Genomic DNA, 8,323 nt, shown 5'->3' with positions numbered 1-8,323 from the left:
CCGCCGCCACGCCGCCCCCCCGCCCCCCCCCTCGGCCGCCACCCACCCCCCTCCCCTCTCCCCGCACATCAGCCCCGGGGTGCAGCCCGCGGCCGCGGCACAGCAACCCCCGGGGGGCATCGTCTGCTCCCCGCTGGGGGAAACTGAGGCACGCCGAGGGGGGGACCCCCCTCAATTGAAAAATACAAGGCAAGGCATTTTGGGGCATAAAGAGCCAATCTGGAGTCGTGGGACAACACAGTTTTATGAAAACATCATTATCATTATTATCATCATTATTATTATTATTATTGGTATATTTGGTATATTTGGAGTGCTTTCCTGCTGCAGGGAGGAAATGGGCATCCCCCACAGAGTTAATCAGGGAGGATGGGGGGCTGCCAAGCACATTTGGTTTTAGGAGGGGGGTTTGGTGGGTGGTCCTGGTGGGGCACCCCCAAGCCCCCTCAAGCCCCAGGACATGAGGTGTGGGGCACAGCTAGCTCCCAACCTCCCAAAGAAATAAATCAGAGGTTCGTTATTTTGCCCCCAGCGCTGCTTGGATCTCCCTGAGGCTGAGCCGGGAGGGGGGGTTAGCACCCCAATGCCCTCCCCAGCCTTGGCCAGGAGCCAGTTTACCCCAAAACCCTCGTGCTGGTGACAGAGGGGGCACAATGGAGCAGCCCCAGGGGGTGCAGGGAGGCACCATGCTGGGTCCCACAGTGCTCCCACACCTCCGGCAGCCGGACAGGCTCTGCCCGTCGGTGCTGGGCTCCACCAGGGCAGGAGAAGACCCATGTGAGGCCCAGCCAAGGCTCACTGGGATGGCGACCACCTCCGAGACCCACTTCTGCCCCACCATTTGTGCAGACACTATCCAAAACGCCAAGGGCAAATTAATTCCCTTCTACCACCCCTACACCGGGGCTGGGGGTGGCCCCGGAGCCCCTGGGCTGCTCCATCATCATCCCACCTTCCAGGCTCTTTCCCTTTCCCTAACCACTCCCTTTTGCAGACATAAATGTGGTAACGTCTTGCACTTGTTTAGACTCTGCTCCGGTTGCCGTGCGCAGTAACTTCTTCCAGATGTGTACAGCTCTTTGCATAATGTCGCCGTATCCACATCCTGCCTGTGCTGGGTTTATTTAATATATTTTTTTTTTTTTTCTAATGCCCTTCCTTGCTCTCAAACCTGGTCCGCTCTATAAGAAAAAATCCTGGCCGATGCCACCAGCACCTCTCCCCTATCAGAAAGCTTTTTCTGAGGTAAGTGTTTGGCCCATTCAGCACATCTTCTACCCTGGAAACTATTCCAAAAGCTACATAAGCTCCTGGAAAACACCCGGCTGACACGCAGCCAGCGCCGGCATGAGGGTGAGATGAGGCCGGAGGTGGGAGCCGGGATTAAGCTCTGCTCCGGAGCCCAAAGCCCAGTAGCACCTTCATGGACGTGGCAGAAGGGACCAGGCTGCTCTGGAGCTTGGACCCCTCGTAGCTCTGAAGCACGAAGGTCTGCAGGGTCAGGTGGGGATGGTCAAAGCCCTGATGCCACTCTGGTGGGCTCACCATGAGGTCCTCGCCTTTTGGGGATGCTGAGCCCGCCCTGCACACGGAGACCTGGCCTTTGCCATCCTCAGTTTTTCCTTCCTGATGTGGGAGAAGCTGTTCCCGCAGTGGCCATTGCCACCAACGCAAGGGGAAATGTCCTGGAAGGGGCACGACCAATGACACAGTCGGGTGAAGCACTTTATTTGACGACGGTGACTACAGCAATGTTCCCAAGAGGTGAAACACGTGCGGTTCGTTGGCCACCGCTACCCATGGGCTCACATGGAATTTGCTGAAACTACTTCCCGAAGCTCCCAGAATCCCACCCAACCCAGCTTGGTGGGATCCCTCCCAACCTGGGTTGGTGGCTTTGCTGCATAGGACAGGCAAGTTGGCCTTGAGTGTGACCGATGCAGCACGGGGGCTATCCTAACCCACTCAAGCCACCTCTTCTTCTGCTCCTCATCCCACCGTGCAAGGCCCAAAAGCAGGGTGAGACATAGGATGCCTCCACATAGGTCAAGGTTAATGGGGCACATGCACGACTGATCTCACGGGAGCTGAAGAGCTGCTATGATTTCTGAAATGGGGTGACTCCAAGCTCTTGGTGCTGTCACATAAAGATCTGGAAGGTCTGGAGTCTTCTTGGGAGGGCACAGGCTGGGAGTTGGCCCTGCCGTATCTCGCACGTCATCACTGACCAAGGAAAAGGGAAGGACCAACAAAAGGTTCAGCTCACCACAGAGGGAACTGGGGGTCCAGAGTTCAGTTCAGTCACTGTTAGGGAATGGGTTCTCCAGCAAGAGGGAAGCCCTGGAAAAACTGGTAAACATCCTACACAACGAAGCCACCAAACCAGGTTGGGTAGGATCCCACCAAGGAGCCAAGGAGCACATGGAGGGAGGCCCTGGTGACACGGGAGAAGTGTTGGGTCTCCTCCTTGCCTCTTTCCAGCAGTGTGGTGCTCACAAAGGGACATCTCCTGAAGATTTCTCTCTCCTTTCTCCCACTGGGCCATGAGATAGCAACCCAGTGACTCCACAAGGTCATAAGGGGTCTTAAAATGGGCAACCATCCACAACAATTCAGGGACTGGAAAACATTTAGGGAAACCAGGAGAGGTTCGGATTTCCTTTGTATAACTGATCCCTGATATTTCAGTTTGCATTTCCATAGCTTTGGTCTTCTCCAGGAGAAGCGTCATCAAGGACAAGGGACAAGAAGAAAGCTGACAGCCTCTAATAGCTCAGACAGCTTTGAGTTTCTGAGGACCCAGGCAAGAGCCTGGAGGTATTTAAGAGGTGTAGACGTGGCACTTAGGGGCATGGTTTAGTGGTGGATTTGGCAGTGTTAGGTTAATGGTGATCTTAGGGGTCTTTTTCAACCTAAATGATTCTATAAAGAACCAAGTGGGCCTGACAGGGTACCTCGGAGGCGGTACCAGGCCCTGTCGCTGGCTCTGCCTGCCTGGGCTGGATTCACTGCTTTAAGTGCAACAACCGTGCTCTGCCAAGCATCTGCTGTAGGCTGGAAGTCCCACGGATAGACGCTCCAGGAGATGGTGAGATGAGCTTCCTTGGTGTCCACCCTTCCTGAGCCAGCGCTGAGCCCCCAGCACACCAGGGTACGCGCGTGCTTGGGTAACGCAGGAGGTGGAAGGGCCCTCCGGATTGCCGTGGCCTCACCCACGGGACATAGGATGGAGGCTGAGGACACGGGCAACCCTTTTGGGGCCGTACCGTGGGCTTGGTAACTGGTTTCCACTCAGCAGCTGGTTTTCTGAGCAGGCATATGGCTGTGGAAAAGAAGGGATCAAATCAGGCCGAGAGAGAGAGAAAGAAAAAAAAATAGGGAAAGCAAGAACATTCCTGGAGGCTCTCTGGCCTCTCCCTCCAACCTCTTGAGAGGAGGAGGAGGAGGAGGAGAGAGACAAAACAAAAGGCACAAGAAAGGAATGAGCCAAAGCAGCATTAAGACAAGGGCTGCAAGGTCCCAAGCAAGCAGCGTCGTGATGCAACAGGGCAGGCCCCTTCCCAAAAGCCCGTCAGCTTTCGGAGGACCCGGGGGTCCTGCAGAAAACGCTGCCCTTTTATGGCCAGGCGAGGAGGGCCGTGGCACGGGAGCCTGCCCTACTAAGGGAAAACATCTCCCGCTTAGTGTTTGCAATGAGAACACCCACAGCGTGAGTATAGACAAGCTCTCAAAGGATGACTGAAATACTGCTGCTTCGTGGTGACCCCAATTCTTTCTTTTGATTTTTTTCCCCCCTTTGATTTCTCACTTCTGCCTCCAAACTGGAGGGGTGGGGGTGGGGGGGTGGGGGGGAAACAAAACATAAAAAAAGAAAAGCGATTATTCAAGGCAGGGCTGGCTGGTTTCAGGTGTCACCCTCACATCCCTGTGTGGGGATCAGGTTCAGAAAGGTCGCCTGAGGACACGGGTGAAGCCCCTGAGCAGGCAGACCTTTGCGCAGAGGACGGTCTCCTTCCCGCAGGCAGCTGCTGGCAGGCGAGCGGCGGCCGTGCCGGTGTTTATCCTCCCCTGCGCGGTGGAAGGGCTGCGATCCAAGCCGGGGGAAGGCATCGCTACTCTACTCTTAAACACAACGGCGCGTGCCAAGTGCATCCATCCGCTGCTGCAAATCACAGCCCGGACTGACCCGGCCTCTCGCTGCCCGAGAGGCAGCCGCCGCCTCCCAGCGCTGCAAAATACACCTTAGCCCAAGTCAGGCGGTATTTTCCTTTTGAGGGATCACAACTCCACTAGGAATAGCTTTTTCTCTTTGTTGCTGGAGGGTGGGAGGGGAATCCACGTTGCAAATAAGACCCTGACCCATCAAAAAGTCCAGTGAAGCTCCCGAATTTGCATTTGCTGTATTTTTCATGCACGTAGTGATTTGCCCACCCACAGGTATCTGCTGGATCCAGCAGCAGCCAGGTTTTAATTCTCAGGGGAGCTCGTATCGGATTCCACGTCCTGTTTTCTAGCAATTTTATAATAATCAGGTTTAATTTTATATGTGGTAATGCCAATGTTAGGAAGTTTACTTACAACCCTTGCGTTATAGCACAGTGATGAGAAGATCCAAGTATTAATGAAAAATTACTTGGAGGAGGAAGGTGGAGACCACCCACGTGCCTTTCCAGATTCCCTGCAAAATATTTAGCTTATTTTACCCCTAGAAATCATAGGATCGTGGATTTATGTTGAAAGGGGTCTCCAGAGCTCACATGGTTCAATCTCTTGATTGAAGAGATTGATTCAATCTCTTCAATCTCAAAGCAGGGGGTTTCTCATCTTTTTATTCCCTCGCCGCTCTCTCAGCGCGCAGTCCAAGGATGCGGGCCAAAGAGGAGCCTTAACCCGCATCATCCACAGCCCAAACGTCTTCCCTGCTGCTGAACGTCAAGAAATACTCATTGGGTACCGAAACCCAGAGCCAGGCGAGGCCGCGCCGCGTCTCATCGCGCTGCCCGGCTCCGCGTGGCTTTAGCGTCTTTGCATCCCTTGGGCGGTGTCGGCGTTGACGGGCGCCAACTCATCAGCAGCGGGTTTGAGTCAGTGCTGCAAAAACAAAGCACCAGGAACAGTGCCTTGGGGTATTTTTTTTCCAGGTGGGTCACCGAAATGTGTTATAAGGGAGGAGAGCACGGTGCCCTTGATGTTACCCTGCTTTTTGAGCTGGCCCTGCTTGGCCCTGGGCTGAGTTACAGCAGAACAGAGCACTGCCAGGTCTTCTTTTTGGGGGAAAAGGGCTTATTTTGAGCGTTAGTTAACAGCAGGTTTTAAGATCGAGGCCTCTGCACTGGATGCATCAAGCAAACCACGCCAAGCGACTCACCCCAAGTCGTCCTCGCTGCTGTTGTACGGGAGGAACCACCTCTATTAACAACTTGACTTGGCAATTTCAACATTTTGGGGAAAGAAATATTTTTATTCTCCCCCCAGGCCTTTCTCCGGCCATTACTGGCTACTGCTTTCCTGCATGAACAATTTAACAGTGCCTTGTTATGTTCAGGGCACTGGACAAAAGTAAATCCAATAAAATTTAACCTTTTTCAGGGAAAAGCATGTGGATTCTATGTTCTAGGTGAGAAAACTGCAGGATTTTAGAATTATTATTTTTTTTAAAAGCCATTGACAAGACCGTTAAAGAAATGAAGAAAAGGTCCTTCTATTGCTCAAAAGCTAGTTAAAAGTCAAGAAGCAAAAAGGTAGGGCTTTAACGGTCACTTTTCAGGATGGAAAAGACTCCACAGCGTGGTTCACCTGAGACTGAGTCCAGGGTTTTTCAACACCCTCATCAGCAACCTGGAGGAGTAAGAGCAGACCCACGTCTCCGTGTTGGCAGGTGAGCTCTTCCGAGGTCATCAGGCACCACATCGTCGGTGAGCGACTCCCGAGGGCTCCCAGGAAAAGAAAAAGCAGAGAAGGAAGTTTTGGATGAGCTTTGGTGTAGGAATACATGAAGCCTGGATGAAAAAGGTCTAAAGCGTGCTTGTGTGACGCTGAGGTTGGAACCGGCGGCTAGAGCTGAGATTCTGGATCGCCACCAGCTGCTCTCTGAAATCGCTGGCTCAACTCGCGGCCAAGGGGCCTTCAATGCGCCAGCCAAAAAAAAGCCAAGAATCGTTATTTCTCTGCCTTCCCCAAGTACGTCCAGCACTCCGGGCATGGCATTGCTGCTGCAGAAACCCCTGGTGCATCCGCATTTTAAGTATCCTGGTCTCCAGGAGGGGTACGGTGGTGTCAGAGAAGCAGAAAGAACTGAAATGACTAGCGGGATGGAGCAGCTGCTTTACAAGGCAAGATGAAAAGGTCAGGACCCTTCAGCCTGGAGAAGGGAAGGCTGTTGGGAGCTTACAAGCAAGGTGCAGCAAATCACAGCCGTTACTCGAAGGAGCAGAACAATCTAAAACAAATAGCAAAGCCCTCCTTCGGCCAGCGGGTTGCTGCAAGACCCGAATGCATTAATAGATACAAAGAAGGGTTGAAGGAATTCACAGGGAATAGGTCTGCCAAGAGATACGGGAGGGAACGGGCACGCTGGTACCATCGCCCACGATGCAATGATTGCTGATGCTGGGAGAGCAGAGGGGAGCGAACTGAAGATACTGTGCCTTGCATATTCTCCTCAGATATCTCCTGTCACTGCTGGAAGACTCTTAGGCTAGATAAACTTACAGGAAAAAGGGCAGTGTACTGGACCAGATCATAGAATAGAATAGAATCATTAGGGTTGGAAAAGACCTCTAGGATCAAGTCCAACTGTCAACCCAACACCCCCAGGTCACCTAAACCATGCCATGAAGTGCCACATCTACGTGTCTTTTAAATACCCCCAGGGACGGTGACTCCCCCACCTCTCTGGGCAGCCTGTGCCAGGGCCTGACCACTCTCTCAGTAAAGACATTTTCCCTAATATCCAACCTAAACCTCCCCTGACGCAGCTTGAGGCCATTTCTTCTCATTCTATCACTAGTGACTTGGGAGCAGAGACCAACCCCCGCCTCGCTACACTTGGGAGAATCCAAATCCAGTGAGATGTGCTTGGATTACTACTTCTTACCTCCAGACTTCATCAAGAACACGCAATAAGCTTCAGTCCTTACCCAACCCGTAGCTAAAACGTGCATTAAGCGGTTCCTGCGTTGCATCGTGCAAACTTAAAGACCGACTTTCCGCAATGGCTCGGAAAAGCGTCGGTGTCACCTACAAGTCACGTTCACAGCGGAGCGATGGGTTTGCTTGTTGATGAGCCAGGTGTGAGAGCTGCATGGGTCTTCCCAGCACGGAGCTCGCAGTTCAAAGGCATCTTTACACATCAAAGGATAACACGGTAAGAAACAGCATTTCATTAGGCAGGAAGTTATAAATTGATATCTTGATTGAAATAATTATCAAGGATTACAGGAAATACCTGCAGATGCATTTATATTCAAAAGAGTCTCCAGGGAGCAGGAGGAATTTGCCCCAAATAGGAGTTTCTGCTCAGAAGTGGGATGTAGCACATCAAAACGAAGTCCCACCTCTCAGACCCACCACGTTGCTCCTGCCGGATGCCTTCGGTCATTTCTGAGAGCTCAGCGGGGCACGGGGCGGTCGAGACCAAGTAGGCGCTAGCTGTGAAACGCTTATTCTATATCAGTCTCCAAGTTCATTCTAACTTTTACCTATTTTCTTAGAAAACAAAACCCACCCCATATTCTTACTTTTTTTCCTTAGATTATCTTGAGTCAGGAGTGATTTTTAAGACTGGTACTTGGTGGAGTGGCAAAGTAGGTACATGTGAACTGCATTAATTTCAAAGTACCTCTGGCTTTTAGGTCCCTGGAATTCACTGGGAGCCTTTCCATCACTAAAGGGGTAACGTGAAAGATAAGAAACCACCTTATTCAGTAAATACTCATATATAGAAAAAAAGGGTGAATTTTCCTCCCCTGCCTAAACCGTGGAAAATAATCCCCAGACAAGAACATTTCCAGGGTGAGGATCACATAGAAACAGTCTGATTTGTATTAGTGCTGAAGAAAAATATGAAACGCTGGTGTCTGTGCTGGATTCAAGGAGGATGCAGAAAGATACTCAGCAGAGAAGGTCACAGGGGTGAAGTGGAGGCCTGGAAAAGACGTCTTCGGGTGCAACGCTCAGAGTGCGCGCACCGCCACTCAGTTTTTCGAAGATAAAGTTACAGGGGGGGATTAGAAACACCGTCTCCAAGGGTGACGATGGAAAACAAGCAACGGGCACCTTCAGCCAAGGTTTTGTTAAGACCCGACGTCCAGAAGCTCAAAGT

Source organism: Phalacrocorax carbo, chromosome 2 (assembly GCF_963921805.1).
Source record: "Phalacrocorax carbo chromosome 2, bPhaCar2.1, whole genome shotgun sequence".
Taxonomy (NCBI): Eukaryota; Metazoa; Chordata; class Aves; order Suliformes; family Phalacrocoracidae; genus Phalacrocorax; species Phalacrocorax carbo.
This window is presented reverse-complemented; position numbering follows the sequence as displayed.